This window comes from Pelobates fuscus, chromosome 1 (genome assembly GCF_036172605.1).
Source record: "Pelobates fuscus isolate aPelFus1 chromosome 1, aPelFus1.pri, whole genome shotgun sequence".
In the NCBI taxonomy this organism is placed as follows: Eukaryota; Metazoa; Chordata; class Amphibia; order Anura; family Pelobatidae; genus Pelobates; species Pelobates fuscus.
In genome coordinates this window covers 479,226,462-479,246,151 of record NC_086317.1, presented here as the reverse complement: position 1 = coordinate 479,246,151, position 19,690 = coordinate 479,226,462, and the positions used below count along the sequence as shown (strand labels likewise).

General features: G+C 45.5%; 1 protein-coding gene across 2 annotated transcripts in view; it reads left to right on the top strand.

The window, feature by feature from the left end:
* Window positions 1–19,690, top strand: part of LRRC32 (leucine rich repeat containing 32) — an 83,064-nt gene that overhangs the window by 12,537 nt on the left and 50,837 nt on the right. Inside the window, exon 1 of one of the 2 annotated variants that reach the window (XM_063444993.1) lies at window positions 18,318–18,521. The exons of the other annotated variant lie outside the window; for it this stretch is intronic. The gene's annotated coding sequence lies outside the window, so the exon portion shown is untranslated. Of the gene's footprint in view, window positions 1–18,317; window positions 18,522–19,690 lie in introns of those variants that run through there. 2 annotated transcript variants of the gene reach the window in all.

The window sequence follows — 19,690 nt, the reverse complement described above, 5'->3', positions numbered from 1 at the left end:
CATTGTAGGCTTTGCAATTATAATGTAATGATAATTCCTAGATTTTACTATTAACATGACGTAAAGTCATGATTTTATTAAAGACACGGAGGCGAGTATTATGCTTCTCTTTCTTTAATTCTCCCTCAGCAGCGAAGAGAGATATATGCAAAAGAGATAAAAAAAAGAACAAATAACATTAGCATATTGACAGTGCTATCATGGGTATCCACCCCCTTAGTATATAAGGTGTAGCACTTCCTGCTTCTTCCTCTTTCTTCTTCGATCCGAAGACCAGATCCATAACTGAACGATAAACTTGGCCCGAACAGGAACAGTGGGCAGTAGTCAAAATTCCATTCTTTGATGATGGACTGTAGAACTTTGTATCGGTACTTCGACACCTTGACAGTATAATTCAGGCTAAAATGAAAGGAGAAAATATGGTAATATTCGGTTGGTGACTGGTTGTATCATATATCCCCACAAAGGTTATAACTTAATGTGTACAGCATTAGTCATGTCGTCAAACTTAAGATATCTATCAGATTATGTCCACAGTAGCACGTAGAGCCACTTACCTGAGGGATGTATGAAAACCTGCAAAAAGGTAGTTTGAACTTAAGGTTACCTCCGCTCTGAGGTCGATATCCGTGCCAAATCCAATCCCTCCACCCAGGGAGGGCGGGAAGGGAATAATACTCGCCTCCGTGTCTTTAATAAAATCATGACTTTACGTCATGTTAATAGTAAAATCTAGGAATTTTATTAAAGACACGGAGGCTCCTATTATGCTCTTTCAAAGCTGAGCAATAACTCTTTCCGAAAAATGTTGGATTGGTTTAAAGTAGAAATTCCGGAATGTGGATTCCGTAGACCAATCTGTGGCCTTCAGGATATCCTCTAATCGACATCCTATCGTCGATGCTTTAGAAGCCATAGCGCCCCTCACAGAGTGGGCCGAGAAAACTGTTACGTCTATCCCGGCTGAAGCTAATAACCACTTGGCCCAACGGGCAAGCGTAGGTGTAGATACCGGGAGGTGCGGTTTCTTTAGTGAAATAAACAATGGGCCTTCGTTTGGTGGTCGGAGGGAAGAAGTACGGGATTCGTATTCTTTCAAGCACAGTACTGGGCACAGCTTCGGTTGGTTCGGGAGGCGTGGATAGAAAACATGCTTAGTCGCTGATTTAGTTCTTCGTGAAATATCAAATGACACTCCCTCCGGAGTGAATGTGCGGGCTTGCCAGTCTAAGGCTCGTACATCTGATACTCGTTTACAGGATAGTAAGCATAAAATCATGAGCAATTTAGCAGACAAATGTTTAAGTGAGAGTGCCGAGTTGTCGGGCCACTCTTCTAAGAATTTGAACACAATGTTGACATCCCAAAAGGACCCGTATCTGGATTTAGGAGGGCGTGCGAAACGTATGCCTTTGAGTAGACGACAGATCAGGGGGTTCTGTCCGAGAGGACTTCCGTCTACATTATCGTGACCTGCCGAGATAGCCGATCTGTAGATGTTGACTGTACGGAACGCCTTGCCCGATTCGAATAATTGAGTGAGGAAGTCTAGTACCGTCTTCACAGGAGCTGATATGGGATCCACTGATTTTTCCAGGCACCAATCGGACCAAACTATCCATGCCGCAGCATATGTGCGCCGTGTTCCTGGTGCCCATGCGTTCGCCAAGAGTTGGGTAGTTGTTCTCAAAACTTCCGTGATTTCCCAGGGTCCCCTGAAAGGAGCCATGCCATGAGACGGAGGATTCCCCGTTCTATCAGGTCGTGGTTCTCCCCATCCGGATTGGTTAACAGGGACGTGTGATCCGGCAGTAGATGTGGGAAATCGATTGCCATTTCCAGAAGGTGAGGGAACCAGGGTTGAGATCTCCAGCATGGTGTTATCAAAACTACTGTTGCTTTGAACCGTCGAATGTACGCCAGAGTCTGAGCAATCAGGTTGAACGGGGGAAAGGCGTATGCTAGTCCCCCGGTCCAGTCTTGAAGAAAGTTGTGTGTTCAGTCTGGATGCAAAGAGATCCACACTCAATGGACCCCATAGCCGCGCGATCTTGGAAAAGACCTTCGGTTGGAGTCTCCAATCCCCCAGATCCCTCAGGTATCTGGAGTTCCAGTCCGCGGCGTAATTGTCTAGGCCTGGTATGTGTTCCGCGGTCACCGACACATTGTTTTGCAAGCAGTAATGCCAGAAGTCTCGAGCCAAAACCGCCAGGATGCGTGATTTGGTACCTCCTAGATGGTTTATGTATCTGACCGCCGAGATATTGTCTAACTTGAGGAGGATTGAGCAAGAGACGCCCCTGGGAGTGAGGCTGCGTATGGCAAATGAGGCTGCCAGTAGTTCCAGTGAGTTTATGTGGAGGAACGATTCATTTACTGACCATCTGCCTCCTGTGGAGATGGAGCCGCAGCGCGCGCCCCAGCCATGTAAGCTCGCATCCGACTCTATTATTATATCCGGAGTGGAACCGAAGATCGCTCGTCCGTTCCATGCTTCCATGTGGGTTAACCACCAGTCCAGCTCCTCCTTGGATTCCTCGTCTAGAGTGATGTTGGACTCGTATGACTGCCCGTTCCGTAGGCAAGAAGCTTTCAGGCGTTGTAACGCCCGATAGTGGAGTGGTCCCGGGAAGATCGCCTGTATGGAGGCCGCTAGTAATCCGATTACTCGGGCCAGTTGTCTCAGGGAGATATTTGGACGGTGCATTATCTTCCTGATCTCCTTCTTGATGCTGGACATCTTGTCCGCAGGGAGACATAGAATTTGTTGTACCGAATCGACTCGGAATCCCAGGAATTCCATCTGTTGAGATGGTTGTAGCACCGATTTCTCCCAATTCACTAGGAAGCCTAGGTTCTGTAGGAGGTGCAGAGTCCACGACAGATGTGATAGTAGAAGAGATCTCGTCCCTGACAGTATGAGGATATCGTCTAGGTAGATAATGAGACGAATTCCGTGTAATCTGAGGAATGTAACCACTGGTTTCAATACTTTCGTAAAGCACCAGGGGGCGGAGGATAGACCAAAGGGAAGGCAGCGGAAGCGCCACTTCCTTGTGTCCCATTGGAATTGTAGTAGATTCCTGTGTGTTGGAGTTATCGGGATTGTGAGATACGCATCTTGCAGATCGAGTTTCACCATCCAGTCTCCTGGGAGAAGGAGGTCTCGGAGGCAGTGTATGCCCTCCATTTTGAGGGATTTCCTCTATGGCATTTTTGTTGTGAAGGACCTCTATCTCTGCGGAGATGAGGTCGCGGTGTGACTGTGGCATGTGTGGTACCCGTGGAGGGGAATCCTGAAAGGGAAGACCCGTCAGTTCTAGGTGGTAACCCTCTACAGTCTGTAACACCCAGCTGTCGGATGTGATTGTGGCCCAAGTCTGTGAGAACAAAGCCAATCTGCCCCCCACATTTATATGGGAATAATGGGGGAAAATCGTACTCACCATAAGGGCGTTTTCCTGGGGTTGTTCCTCTGCCGCCGCGGGCATTCCAAGCTCTTCCTCGAGAGGGGAAGAATGGTGTATAGGAACGTTCCTGGCTTTGCCTCTGTGTGTTGAAGGAGCCTCTGCCCGGTCTAGAGAAACCTCGGGGGTTGCGGCCGGGTAGACGGCTCCTACCTCTCCCGGCTCCACCGAAAACCTTTTGGTGGAAGACCCTCTTTATAGATGATTGGGCTTTGTCAAGGGCTGTGAAGGTTTTTACATAGGAGCCCAGATCTTTGACGAAGGAGTCGCCAAATAACAGACCCTTAGCTGCGGCCCCTGGTTCAGAGGAGGCCATGCTAGCCAGTTTAGGCTAAATTTTTAGCAGGATAGCCTTCCTGCGCTCCGTAGACATGGCCGTATTGGCGTTGCCTATCATGCAGACCAGGCGTTGGAGCCAGCCAAATGCCACCTCAAAGTCTAATGTTGCCTCACCCGAATGTTGCTGCCTCCAACATCTCATAAAGTTTTGTAACGGGACCCAGGGTGTCGAGGAATTTGTCCTGACAGTTACAGAGGGAATAGTCCAGTCCCCTCTTAGGTTTCCAGCCTGTCTTGGCCAGAAACTGGGCTATCTGGGGGTCCACTTCTGGGGTTTTTGCCACAGCATCAGGAATTATGGGTCGGGGGCATTCTGCTCTTAATTTATTACGGCCCTCTTGAGAGAGGGACTTACGCACCCTGAGGGCCAGGTATCGGGCGATATGTTCGGAGGGTTCCCACTCAGCAGAGCGTGGTTGTCTCAGGTTGTCTGGATCGAAAAGCGGAACCTCTTTAGGGTCGCGTTCAGTATCTGCCCCGGTCGCCCCTGAATGTGCCAAGGCACGTGTTGGTGCTAAGGGGAATTGTTTTCCCTGGAGGCTTTCGCCCTCTGAGAGCTCGTCCTCGTACGGATCTGAGTACGGGACGTCAGACCCCTCATCCCCCTCCTCGTCTGAGTCAGACATTATATCTTGGGCTCTTGCCCGTTTCCAGTCTCTGGTAGCCGTAGCTCTCCCAGAAGCTCTACTGCACGGTTGTTGCGCGCCATCTTGGACAGCCTGAGGCATGTCAATCAGAGCAGGATCAACCTGCGTGGGGGGGGGTCCTGTGAGTGTTTGCGCTTGCCCAATGACTTGCGCCCCGGTAGTGTCCCTACAGGTGGGGCCTGGGCCAAGGCCGGGGTAGTGTGAGGCTGTACTTGCTTGAGTGCGAGTGCAATGGAGTCAGATATGGTAGAGGAGATATGGTGGGCTAAGTTTGCCAGGGAGCTTATCACCAGATTGCATGGTGGATAATGAGTGCAAGTGAGAAAATAATAAATGAAAATATAATTGACAGGCAGTATCAGGATTGATTAACCCAGATACAGGATGGGAAAGGACAGTGAGATGGAGGGTAATTCCAAGTCAGAGAGGGTAGGAAAAGACTTTACTCGTCTGGAGAGGAGAGAGCAACGATAACCAGCGTGTGAGAGGAACAAAATCCGTGAAACACGGTTCAGAAAATGGCCGTCGCCTTAATCGGCGACAGAAACCGAAAAAAATGGCCGCCGCGAGCAAACTGCGCATGCGCGCCACTCGCGAGCGGCGGGAAACGAAACCGCCGCGCGGATAAAGTAGATCCGGCCGGCGGCAAAGCAAATAGTGCCGGGAAGCGCCGCGGGGTGTTAGACGAGCCCCGCCGGCGAAACCCGGTAGTGTGTGACCGGGGGGAGAGCCCCACCCGGAGGGGGGCGAGGGGAAAAGAAAACAGCAGAGCCCAGAGGGTGAACTGAGGGCAGACCGGTCACACAGTGGATAGGTAGAAACACAGCAATAAAGGTAAAATACCTAAGTAAATAATAATTAAGTAAATAAACAAGTAGAGTATGTAAAGGTGGGATAAAGGGATAATAGAAGAGACTATCCCAACAGTAAAGTAAATCAATACAATATGTCACAAGCTAAACCCACCACACCATAAATAAAAATAGAGTGTACTTATCTGAGGGAGCAGCGAAGAAAGAGGAAGAAGCAGGAAGTGCTACACCTTATATACTAAGGGGGTGGATACCCATGATAGCACTGTCAATATGCTAATGTTATTTGTTCTTTTTTATCTCTTTTGCATATATCTCTCTTCGCTGCTGAGGGAGAATTAAAGAAAGAGAAGCATAATAGGAGCCTCCGTGTCTTTAATAAAATCTAAACTGTTTAGGGCAGGGACACCTCTCCCTCTGTTTGTGTCTAGTCTGATTCACTAAGCTCTGGAAAAATGGTGATAGAAGTGCTACAGTTACTGTTATATACTACAAAGGCCAACCCACGGACTGAATAAGGAGGGGGGAACATGACTGCTGGCCGGAGTAGTTGTCATGGTAACAAAAATTGTTACAAGTTATGTTGCAGGAGCTAAGTGCAAGGAACTCTGGTTAATTCTCATTTTACAATATTCCTAGTTATTGTACCACTCTGCAATGGCTGGTGAAGCTAATATGTCTAGGGAGACTTTACTTACCCTGCTGCAGTCCTTCCATAGGACCCATGGAGCTGATTCCTATGCCTCTTTGCTGGAGGGGGTCCTTCCCGATTCTGAACCCATGGTACCGGTTACAACAAATACAGGGTGCGCTAAGTAGGACAATGAGAGATAATAAACAAAAATAATATGAAGAGTCTCTTAAAGTACAGCGAAGACCTGGAGTGTATATTCTTCAGTTCTTGCTTTGAATCCTTAGTGGTAAATATGAAATACAAAAGCAAAAAAAGAGACCAATAGTGCAAAACCGTTATAGGAAAGCTGGATCACGAACATCATAGAAGTAGAGAAGTGCCAACTCACAATTTAAAGAGCTATGCCCAGCTCTAGGTAAAACAGCATACAGTGGTATTTAATACTCCCCACATGGAGGATATAACTGGACACTTGGAGGTGTATCCTCAATACTTCTTACAGCATTCCAGATAAGCGTCAGCATATAAAATACATAAAAGGGGGAAAAACCCAATGGTGCAATAACGTAGCTTAACTGCAACAACAGACAACACTGAGGTCCTAAGAGTGCCAACTTACAATTGGTAGAGCTATAACCAGCTCTGAGTAAAACAGCATACAGTGGTTTTTAAACTCCCCACATGTAGGATATCCTTCTAGCGATGCTTGCAGTGCCGGTTTTATGAAAATAAAATCACAAGAGAGGGCCCATAGTGTCTACCGTATAAAAAAATAGCAGTAAAAGGTAAAATGAAACGTACTTACAGTGTTCAGAGCAGCCACACTGCTCTATGAACCAGGCGTAGGTGGAATAATCCCCACCAGGGATTTCTTTTGTAGTACTGGATCTTTAAAATGATAAAAAATCAGCCAGCATAAAACAGCAACAAATAAAAGTAAGTGTGCAAAATACTTTTATTGGATTCTTATAAAAACACAACGCGTTTCGCCAAAACAGGCTTTATCAAGTGTGATTGTTATAAGTTATGTTGCAGGAGCTAAGTGCAAGGAACTCTGGGAGTACTCACCATTCTGCTATAGCACAGCCGAGGGATCCTGGTGGTGCTTTTTTCTGTGTGCAGTTTCCCTGTCAAAAAGAGTTATTAGTTAATTCTCATTTTACAATATTCCTAGTTATTGTACCACTCTGCAATGGCTGTCGAAGCTAATATGTCTAGGGAGACTTTACTTACCCTGCTGCAGTCCTTCCATAGGACCCATGGAGCTGATTCCTATGCCTCTTTGCTGGAGGGGGTCCTTCCCGATTCTGAACCCATGGTACCGGTGCCTGAAGTGGATTCCCCTCGTGCTGGTAGGCGTACACGTCGTTCCAGGCCTCCTTCCAGACTGTCTCCAAGTCCTGTGAGGCGTCCTAGGGCTGCACCTGTGGCTCCCAGAAGTCCGGAACCGAGTGATGCTGGTTTGCGGCATGATTCCATTAATTCCATTAATTCCGGTGGCAGAAGAAAAGCCGGGAGAGGTTCCAGGCGTAGGGGTTCCAGGCAGGTGATTCCTTCCCAAAATGGCTGTCCCAATCGGAGAGGTCTCGCAGCCCGTGCTCTTCTCTTCACAGGAAGTGACGGAGGGGTGTGCGGCCGCACACTCTAATTGGCGAATGGCTGTTTGGCAAAGTCAACGGGGCGCGTACGTGACGTCCGTTCCGGAGTCTTCACGTACGTCACAGGCCCTGGTTGTAGATGCAAGTAGACCGAACGGATGTTCCCAAACGGGTAAGGTCGGAACGTGTTCGGGAGTTGCAAAGTCCCGAACGAGCTGGTCGTCAGGAGGTTCAGGAGAGTGCCAGTGGCGAACGGAGCCGAACAGAAGGTGTTCGTGAGTTGGTTAATGCCGAACGCAGACGAATGGATGGCATTCGTGAACTGGATTCTGTTCGTTTGACGAACTTCGGTGAATCAGATAGAGATTCGCTTGATGGGGCCCATTCGGGGGCCGAACGGGGAAGATCTACAGGAGTGCACTGGCTGGCTACTCCTCAACAACAGGATTCCCCAACAGATTCACATCCAGATCAACTTAGACCCAAGGTTTCGGACGAGGAAACCCGCCAAATGTCTGCGACAAGTGCAGGTCGGCTGGAGGAAAGGAATACTACACTCAGTTCGGTGATTCAGAGGATGGATGGGCCGCACTCGCTGCTTCAGGCGCGTGAGTATGATTGCGCTCGCGCATGGCAATCAGCGCAGCTACAGTCAGGGTCGCAAAGCGAAGTCTTAGATTTGCTTAAAGCTGTACTAGATAGATTGTCCTCTGGCTCAGCGCAGGCAGTTAGCAGCGGATCATCACTGACTCAAGCTACTTTGTGTTCTTTAGGCTCGGAGGCACCTGTTAATCCCCCTTCGCTCGGTCCAGTTTGCGAGGTGTCTCCGTTAGGCCTTCATGTTTCAGCAGAGGTTAAGGAGAAAATAATTAAGGGTGAATTTGTTGACCTTCTATCCCTGGTTCCTTTGGATAAGGAAACAGTGGACAGACCGCGTCGCGGCAATTTAGTAGAGGGCTCCCCCGTTCTTTTGGTAATTGGCTTCAGGGCTTTGCTACCTTCGCTAGCATTTTTTCGCTAGCATTTTATCCAGTAAATTCCCAAAAAAGGCCCCTTCTTTATTTGCTTATTTGGACTTAATCTGGGGGGACTATAAGATATACGGGGGTCAATGTTGGTTCAAATATGACCAACAATTCAGGCAAAAAATGGCAAGTAGGCCTGCAATGGATTTTAGTGTACAGGATGGCAACCTATGGCTTTTGTTGATGACGCCATGCAGACCTGCAACATTTCCCCTCACCCGCCGGCGCTCCTGCTGGAGGGTCGGTGGGACAGAAGAAAGGCATTTGCTTGCTCTTCAACGAGAGCCACTGCAGATGGTACAGTAGCTGCCGTTTTAGGCACGAGGGCTCCCAGTGTGGAGGAGCACATCCAGCAGTGCGCTGTTTCAGGCGGGGAAAACCGTTGCCTAGAGGGGCGCCCAAGGATGACGTTCCTAGGCGTGAGGACCCCGCTGAAGGTGGAAAGACTCCGTCCATGGCTCGTGCGGTATCATAAACGTAGAGAAGCAGAGGTTCTTTGGGAGGGTTTCACAGTAGGTTTCATTATTCCATTTACCGAATCTTCGGAGGCTACGTTTGCGCCTAATTTAGTGTCGGTTAGAGGATTGGAGGATATTTTAGCAGAAAAATTATATAAAGAAGTTAGTTTAGGTCGGATGGCCGGCCCGTTTTCTGTTCCTCCTTTTCATAATTTAAGGGTGTCGCCTTTGGGGCTAGTTCCTAAAAAAGATCTGGGTTCTTACAGGTTGATTGATCACCTCTCCTTCCCAATGGGGTCCTCAGTCAATGATGGCATATCCAAGGCTGATTGTCGAGTTCGATATGCCTCCTTTGATAAAGCATTAGAATTGGTTCGTCTAGCTCGGCAAGGGTCTGCCCATGGGTTGTGCTATTTCCTGTTATTATTTTGAGTTGTTTAGTTCTTTTCTGGAATGGGTGGTGTCCCGGGTGGCGGATAGTATCTCTCTTCTTCATTACCTAGACGATTTCTTGTCTGTTGGTCCTGCGGACTCTACAGCCTGCCTCTCACGGTTAGGTCACTTTCGGTATGTCATAAGGGATTTGGGAGTTCCGGTTCCAGAAGATAAAACGGAGGGCCCTAGCACAGTTATTTCCTTTTTGGGTATTGAGATCGACTCTGTGCTACGTGAATTTCGTCTTCCAGTAAGCAAGGTAAGGATATTGTCATCCATGGTGAACTTGGTTAAGGGTTCTCGTAAAGTCCAGCTTAAACAGCTTCAATCTCTTCTGGGACATTTAAATTTTGCATGTCGGGTCATGCTGATGGACCGGGTCTTTAGTCGTCGTCTCTCTTTGGCAACGGTGGGTATTCGGCTTCCTTTCCACTTCATACGCATAACGCGTAGTTTAAAAGCTGATTTGAGCGTGTGGAGTGAATTTCTAGCAGGGTACAATGGTCACACATATTGGCGTAGCGAATCTGTCTCTAACTTGTCCCTCTTTACGGATGCTTCTGGGTCTATTGGTTTTGGTGCATATTTCCAGGGTCACTGGTGTGCGGGTCGATGGCCCGCGGATTGGTGTGAGGGGACTTTGCTCCGTAACCTAACCTTCTTGGAGTTATTCCCTATCGTTATAGCTGTGGAACTGTGGGGTCCGGTTTTCGCTAATACTCAGGTCCTGTTCTGGACGGATAACATGAGTGTAGTTCATGTGGTAAATCGCTTATCGTCAGGGTTCCTCCAGTCTTAGCTCTCTTGCAGCACTTAGTTTTGCGATGTTTAGAATTCAATATATGGTTTCGCGCTGTTCATGTCCCTGGAGTTAATAATGCAATTGTGGATTCCTTATCTCGTCTGCAGTGGGATCGTTTTCGGGAGTAAGCTCCGGGAGCCGACGGGACGGGTCTGCCGTGTCCAACCTGCTTATGGAACCTCGATTTCGGAATCTAGGGGAACTGATGCAGGGATCTTTGGCTTCGTCCTCTTCGCAGGCGTATGGATGGGTATGGGAGCGCTGGTTTTCTTCTTCGTCTGGGGAGTTTGACTTGGAGTCATCAACTGGTAGGTTGTGCGCTACTCAAGCTTTTCTGTCCACCTTGCGTTCTGCGGGAGCTTCCGTGGCTTCGGTAGAACGGAATATGGCTGCCCTTTCATTTCTCATGAGGTTTATGGGTTGGGAGGATGTTTCTAAGCCCTTCATAGTTCAGAGGATTCTTCAGGGTTGGAGGAGAGAAAGGTTGGCTGATTCTCGTCATCCACTTTCTGTTCACCTGCTGGAGGACTTATGTGGTATTCTACCCTCAGTCTGTTTCTCCCCTTTTGAGGTTCTTCTGTTTCAGGTAGCCTTTTCCCTGTGTTTTTATGCGGCCCTGCGTATTGGTGAGTTAGTGGCTCCTCGAGCAAGTTCTGCGTCTGCTATGTCCATTTCGGATGTTTCCTGTTACCGATCCTCAGTGGAATTGTGGATTAGAAAATCAAAAACCGACCCGCTGGGGTCTGGTCGCAATGTTCGAATAGAGGCTACAAACGGTTTATGGTGCCCTATTTCTCTAGTTGGCTCCTACCTTCGGGTTCGCCCATCACAAGGGGGTACCTTTTTAGTTCATGAGAATGGATCAGTACTCACGCGCGCGCAGTTTGCTAGTGTCTTCAAGTTAGCGCTTCGCGCTCTGGGCATCCAGGATAATGGTTATTTCCCCCATTCGCTCCGCATAAGTGCAGCGACTCAGGCTAGCAGACTAGGTTTTACGGATGCTGCTATACAGCGTTTGGGCCAGTGGGACTCTCAGAGGTTTTAATTATATGTGCGCCCGCATCTATTGTAAGGCACTAAGAGGGGGTCTGTTAATTTCCTTTTCTGTTTTCCAGGACCGGTTTGTTTTCTTTGGATACTAGGGCACTCATTTGTTTACTGAGCAGCCCAGCGGGCTGAAGAGAGACCATACGGCAGGAATCTGGGATGTTCATACGATCAGGTCAGGGTAAAATGGAGAGGGATAAGGGGTCTCAGATGGCATCAGGTTTACCCGGAATGCATTGCTCTTAGGTGTTTTGTGTCAGGCCCAGTGACTTTACTCATCCATGCAGGTGGCAATGATGTGGGATGTGGTAGAACAGTGGACTTAATCCACGCCATGAAGCATGCTTTGCCGTATTTCCTCATTTGGTCTTAATCTGGTCTGAGATAATTCCCCGTCCCTGTTGGAACGCATTGCCCAATGCTAAGGCGCTGGAAAGGTCTCGACGCCGGCTCAACATGACGATTTCCAGATTCGTCCGTGGTCTCGGTGGCTTGGTTGTTCGTCATGTTGAGCTGGAGGGAGAGAACCGGAGCATGATGAGGTCCGATGGGGTTCATCTTAACCCTATTGGTTTAGATGTGTTTAATGTCATTTTGCAAACCGTAATTGATACAGCGCTGGCTTCGGGGGGACGCACCCTTTCCCCAGTCTAGGGGCCAGGCTGCGGTGGCGGGTTTTCCTGCGTCAGCAAGGATAAAGACATTGCCCGGATGGGCTTGGGGAGTCGCAGTCTGAGTTGGTGGATCACGATACAGACTGAAGAGGCTCTGGTTAAAGTTAGGTTATCTGTCTGCTGGGTAAAACCAGCAGCTGACAGTAAGGTTGCTGGTTGTAATGGAAATAAAGCTGTGGCCGTGGCCGTTGCCCTTACCCACTACTATTGTGTTGCGTTGTTTATTGGGGATAAGGTCAATGGTATTATGTATATATATTATCACAGAGGTATCAGCAGTCAAGTAAATTATTCCATATTATCCGCAAAGGCTCATAACAAGGTTGGCAACAGAAATCAGGTGATCTCTCACTGTGAACTGTAAATCCCATTAACATGTACCAATCACCTATTCAATTCCTAATATCCCCTACCAGTCACAAATGGTTACAAACTGAAACATGGATCCACCGATTTACCGAGGCTAGTTACAATACAAGTGGTTATAACCCTTGCTATAATCAAGTGGATCACAAATTTTTCAGGTTTAAGGCGCCGTTAATATTTCAATATTTTTCCAAGGCAGCCTAAGTCAAAATGTTTAAGTTGTATATTTGTACAGTGCTGTGGCATATACTGTTTATATAGTATAATGTATAGTGTTGGGTTTTGAAGGCGTGCTTGTACACAGCTTTAGTGTTTTAATACAGAGGTATGTTTGTTTGTAATGTTTGCGTCTGATTGCAGCGGTGTGTTTGAATGTGTTGTTCACTTTTAAATGTGAATGTGCATTTTTTTTTATTTGAGTGAAGGGTTTGTATATCATTTTGGAGTTTGAATTCAGCGGTGTGTTTGTATGTAATATTTGTGTTAGAATGCAAGAGTGTGTTTGTATGTAATATTTGTGTTAGAATGCAGGAGTGTGTTTGTATGTCGTGCTGATGTTTGCTTGGATGTATGCACATACACTACCACATACATGCATACATACTTACACAGATACACATGCACATTAACACACATATACAAATACACTGCCACATACACACAAATTCATATAGACTCTGAGAGGTACACACACACATAGATTCACACACATACACACACACTGACACATACACACATCTTAACACATGCATACACCAACATTCACACACTGACTAATACACACACTTTAACACACACATACACTGACACATACACACCAAACGCACACTCTGACACACAGATACACGCACCATGTTACACACAAACACTGACACATGCACAAACCATGACACAGATATGCACACTGACATAAAAAACACACCCTGACACACACAAACACTGACGCATGTACACACCATGGCAAAGATACACACACTGACACAAAAACACACACCTGATGCACAGATGCACAGTCTGACACTGAGATGTGTGCGTGCACACACATGCACACACACAGAAGCACACTGACATATACACACACACACATGCAGACCCTGATACACACTTACACACACACACACAATCTGACAAACACATACAAGTGATAATTTTTATATATGCATCCACCATCCTGTTAGCTTACCTTGTGTGTCCAGGAGGGTGGCTTGATTGGAGGCCTGGTCCTGCTGTTGGCTGGTGGGAGTGAGGTGTCTGGAGCAGCTCTTCATGCTCCGCTCCCCTCATGCTGCCTCTGTAGCTGTCTCCTCTCTCCCCTGTGTTGTCTCCATGCATGATGCTGGGAGAAAGTGGCAGGCTGTCACTTTTTCCCAGCCTGCCACCACTACAGTGGCCCGGTTGCGGTCTTAAAGAGCCACCCGACTGGGCCCCTGTTCAGCAGAAATGTTTTGCGGTGCCTTAATCATTGCACCATGGAAACATTTCACGGTGCTGCTGTGTGCCCGTCACTGCACCACGGCACACAGTTTGGGAACCGCTGCGATAATCTATTGTTTAAGGTACTCTCTATGCTGAGTTTAATATCAGTAAGCAAAGGACTAATACTCTAAAGAGCAAATTGTGAGGAGTTGATAACTAACTAACAAAATTGGGCCAGTATAGAATTGCACAAATCGATCAGATCTGCTTTTTTGGATTTATAGTAATTTTTTCAAGTCAGTTATCAAAGTTGCACAGCTCAAATGTTAATGGATAAACATTATATCACCCTGAGTGCTGTATGTTTTGATAATGTTTTTTTTTTATTTTTATAGAGAATCAACATATTTTGTAGTGCTGTACAAATGTTAGACGGCGCAAAAAGCCCTGCATTACTGAGGATGATTTAGTATAGGCCTTTTATCAAACCATAACATCTTTAGCTTAATGAAGCAGTTTTGTTGTATAGATCATGCCCCTGCAACCTCACTGCTCAATTCTATGCCATTTAGGAGTTAAATCACTTTGTTTATATAGCCCTAGGCACACCTCCATGCATGTGACTTACACATCCTTCCTATACACTTCCTGTAAAGTGAGATCTAATGTTTAAACGTTCTATATAGCAAATTCTGTTTAATGTATAATATATTATCTTGCGTTTTGTTAATAGCTTGCTAGATACTGCAATAGCCTTGTGTGTGCGATTAAAGTTAAATTGACATAGTTAAGATTAAAGTAAGTTAAGATTGGATTGAACATGAAGTCATTTTTATTCTTGTACACTGTGTCAGTCCCAGGTATGGCTAATTCTGCATAAACAGAAAAAAAGTAATTTAACTCCTAAATGGCAGAGTATTGAGCAGTGAGAATTCTTCATTAACCCCATACTGACCAGACCATTTTTCAATTTTCCTACCGTTAAGGACCAGGGCTGTTTTTACATTTCTGCGATGTTTGTGTTTAGCTGTAATTTTCCTCTTACTCATTTACTGTACCCACACATATAATATACTGTTTTTTTCGCCATTAAATGGTCTTTCTAAAGATATCATTATTTTCATCATATCATATAATTTACAATAAAAAATATATAAAATATGATGAAAAAAAATAAAAGAACACACTTTTTTTAACTTTGACCCCCAAAATCTGTTATGCATCTACAACTGCCAAAAACACCCATGCTAAATAGTTTCTAAATTTTGTCCTGAGTTTAGAAATACACAATGTTAACATGTTCTTCGCTTTTTTTTTGGGGGGGGGGGGGGGGGGGAAGTTGCAGGACAATATGTACAAGTAGCACTTTGCTATTTCCAAACCATTTTTTTTTATGAACATTGTAACTCTGATATCTGTCAGGAATCCCTGAATAACCCTTCACATGTATATATTTTTTAAAAGAAGAGAACCTAAGGTATTAAATTTGGGGTATTTTGACTGTTTTCATGCAACTATTTTAACACCAGGAGAGGTATATCCGAGTGTCATCAGCGTACAGGTGGTAGTGGAATCCAAATGAGGTAATACGTTTGCCAAGAGAGGCAGTATAAAGAGAAAATAGAAGGGGTTCAAGTACAGAGTCTTCAGGGGACTCCAACAGAGACAGGACAAAGGGAGGAGGTATCATTAGAAAAGAAGACACTGAATGAGAATTGGGAGAGATAGGAGGAAAACCAAGAGAGGACAGTGTCACAGAGACTGAGTGATTGAAGAGTTTGGAGAAGGAGAACATGGTCAACAGTGTCAAAGGCAGCAGAGAGGTCAAGAAGAATTAGTATGAAGTAGTGCCCTTTGGATTTAGCTGTGATTAGGTTGTTAGTGACTTTAATAAGAGCAGTCTCAGTAGACTTATTGACAGACACACTCACTGACAGACACAATCAGTGACAGACACACAATGTCACTGATTTAAAACACGCACTGACAGACACACACATACACACTTACAGACACTCTTACTGACACACACTTACTCACTGACAGACACACTCTAAATGACAGACACACTCTCAATGACAGACACACACTCTCATTGATTTGAAAAAAGTCAATGCCAGACGCACATATACACACTTACTGACAGACACACTGGCACACACTCACAATGACAGACACACAATCTCACTGATTTGAAACACACTCACTGACCAAGCAGGATAAATATATTGGAGGGGGGATATATGGTATGTATTGTGGGTGCGATAGTGGCTGTAGTGTGTGGGGATAATGGCTGCATTGTAGGGCACGTTAAAAGGTGCTTTAATGTGTGGAATAGGAGAGGTATTGTGTGGGATAGGGGATTTAGTGAGGGGTAATACTGTGGGGTATGGGGCTTTATTGTGATTGGGACAGGGGTCATATTGTGGGGTATTGATTCTTTAGTGTGGGTGACAAAGGCAGTATTGTGGGGGACTGGAGCTTTAGTAGGGAAAGGGGGATAGGAACACTATTGTGGGCATTGGGGCTTTAGTGTGGTGGGATAGGGGCAGCTTTGTAAGAGATTAGTGCATTGGTGTGGGGGAAAGGGGCAATTTTAGGGGTTAGAGGAAGTATTGTGGGGGATTAGGGCTTTAGTTGGGGGATTGGGGGAAGTATTGTGAGCACAGACATACATAATAAAACACACTCAAAAACACTGAGACAAACCACAGACACAATCTCACACACCCACAGATATTTTTTGAGCCACCCACTCCTTGCTTATAGGAGAACTGGAGCGATCCACAACCTGGGCTGCAGTTGCACTCCTCTGAGTACAGCCCCCTCTTGCTCTTTGAGATGGTGCCTGAGATGCCTGAGATGGTGCCTGGGTTGGAATTACATCACATTCCGCTCCCGGCACCTCTACAGGGCGTGCAAGGGAGCTGTACAGGCAAAGCTGTTATGGATAAGAGCTCCCTCAGAGGAGTGCCGCAGCAGCTCACTGGAATGACCAGCCATACAACCCCAGCGAGTGGACTTTAAGCATGCGTGGGATAGGCATAAGGCTATCCCAACTATAAGATAAGGCCAGGGACTAATGAAAGTATTTAGAAAATTGGGCAGACTAGATGGGCCGAATGGTTCTTGTCTGCCGTCACATTCTATGTTTCTATGTTTCTATGTTCAAAGCATGTAGCAGGCTGACACTCGGTGCCGGGCAGCATATTTCAAGTAGCTGTTTGGCACCAAGAAAAAGAAAACACAAAGCTGTGCTAGGGAAAGACTGAGGAGCCACTCACCTAGTGCACAGGAACTGGTGGCTCAGGATGGCATCTCATTGGGGGGGGGGGGGGTGGCTGTGGCTCCTTCTTGCCCCCCAGCAACTCCACTGCCTTGGGGGAGCTCTAAGGTGGCCAGCCGGCCACCTCCTGGGCCCCCTGTGCTAGCCCTGGTCCCTTTAAAACCACTTTCTATTTTTTAGCTTCTCATGCAGAAATATTACAGAAATTTCAATTTGTTGGAGTTTGGACCAGTCGGATAATCCTCCGCATGTCTGATTTACAAACCGCCGTGTAGACTAATTACGAAACAAACGACTTGGACGCAATGGACAAGCACGTTCATTTGATTTGTGATTCAGAGTTCTGCCCATGATACACCAAAAAATTGATGATTGATGGGAAAAAAAGATGACTGATGTCTAGCGGACAGTCGCTAAATGTTACTTTTACGCACAGATCACGTGAGAAGGGACCAAAAGAGAGAAAAAAGGAGCAGTGAAAAAATGCGTACTTATATAAAATATATTTAATTCAAGTATATTAAAATATAGACAGATGTGATACTGCTCCTCTTCTTTCTCGTCTCACTTGATCTGTGATGCAAATGGTGTGTAATAGGCTCCTATCGGTGTTCTGTTAAATACATACATAATATTTACATTATCTATATTTTGCCGTGAACTGGTCCATTTTCACACCATTTTGGTTTGTGTTTTCCTGAATCTTTTACGGTGGATACAATTCTGACTAACTAAAACAAGTTTTTTACGCCGTACACAAGGCTAAAGGGTGCCTCAAAGCACTTTTCACAGTAGCAAAAAGGACATAAAAGTTGTGTATATCACAGACGCACGATCGTCCTGCAAGCTCTTGTAAAATGTGATCTCTGTGTGGTTTCATGATGTTTTCCCATCAGTGCACATCTGCTAGACAGCAGGGAGGCAGGAACTATCATTCACATCATGAATGGCAATAAGGAGGTACTCATCCCAGTATTAATATTTACTCACGTGGAGCAGTTTTCATGGAAAAGACATGGACGTTTTGAGCAAAAATGAGTGCTCGGCCACAATGGACTTTTCACTGTGACAGCACAGACATTGTGCCCGAAACACGCTGCATAAGACAATAATAATCTAAACTGCATGCAAGTTACAGCAATAACTTAAATGTCTGTTATATAAAAAGAATCCCAGATGCACACTATATTATAATCGCTCACAGACTGAGATTGACATGAACATGGTGCATTCCTAATGCACTAATAATACCTTCCCTCTAACACCACTAGCACTAAGACCTGGCGGCGGGCTCACATCCTGCGGTTAACATAAATTAAAACAGGCAGAGTCCCATATAAGGATGTCAGGATATTTCCTTTAAAATGTCTTAGTTCCTGTTCAAAGAAGCAAAGTTTCCAGAGACGCTCCCTGCATAGGATCAGCAAGGAATAGTGATGAATGAATTCAAGAATCTTTCAAAATTATTTCTTAAACAAATCAAGAGTCAACTCATCTTCTACTGCAGATAAGGTAAAGAGATCATCACCCCGTCTTCCATTCATAGCGCACGCCACCTATTTAATGATGCGTTGTGCGGTACGATTTAATGTTTCATAAATGTTTAAGTCAAAGCTACAGGTTTGTTATGACGTACTCTGGCAGTTACATAGTTAACTTGAATTGTTAAACTGCATTATAGATATAGCGTTAACGTAAGCAGAGCATATGTACTTTGTATCTGTCACCAGGACTCTTGTAGGATATTGTTAGTGAATGACCTGAACTCCTGAAGTACCAGGACACCATCAGACCTTTCAACAGTTATACTCTGATTTAACTCCTTAAAGGCCAATGTAATCTTTATGCCAACATCACAATTTATTTTGCAACATGATTCTTTTCGATACGATCCATTTGTTGACTGCACAGACCGACATTGGTCCTTAAGGGGTTAAAATAGTTCACCTCTTCCCTAACACTGGGAAAGTTACAAGGAAGGTGATAACGTGTTAAGAAAGAGATAATTCACAGTTTGTAAACTAGAGCTTAAAACGGAGTGAGCTGTGGGAAGTGACTGTGCGTACAGACAGCCCAGGAATAATTGGGATATATATGGAGAGAGATTCTGGGACAACATTATTAGCCTGCAGCAGTCTCCATGGAAACCTACGGAATGTTGTTGCTGATTGCTCCACTTTATCCAGAATTCCGTCAGTTTATCTGCAAATCCAGTCACTGCTTAGAACATGCTGGAGTCTCTATGTAAGCAGATACCCAGGCAGAGGGGGCTATACATCCTAAGACAGGCTTTAAAAGGAGTCACTTAAAGGCATAATGGGAGGAATGGATTTTACACAAACTGAGTAATAGTTTTGTTGTTATGGTACCCTTACATTATGCAATTATTGTGCCTGGGTACCATTTACAGACCACCATCCGCAGGGCATATATCCTAAGGCAGGGGCTCAGATTGTACATATGGTATTGCTGAATGTTATATGTTATTCCTGCTTGAAGCAAAATAAATGCAAGGAGCTGATTCGTTTGCGTGACCTCTGCAGGTCGTTTTATCTATAGTTTCCGATAATATTTAGAATTATGTTAAATAAAAATTAAAAATGGTCTACTAAATCAAATCACTGAATACACAGTGATTTGACATTAATTAGATCAAGCAAAATACGGGACTTTTGTTAAAA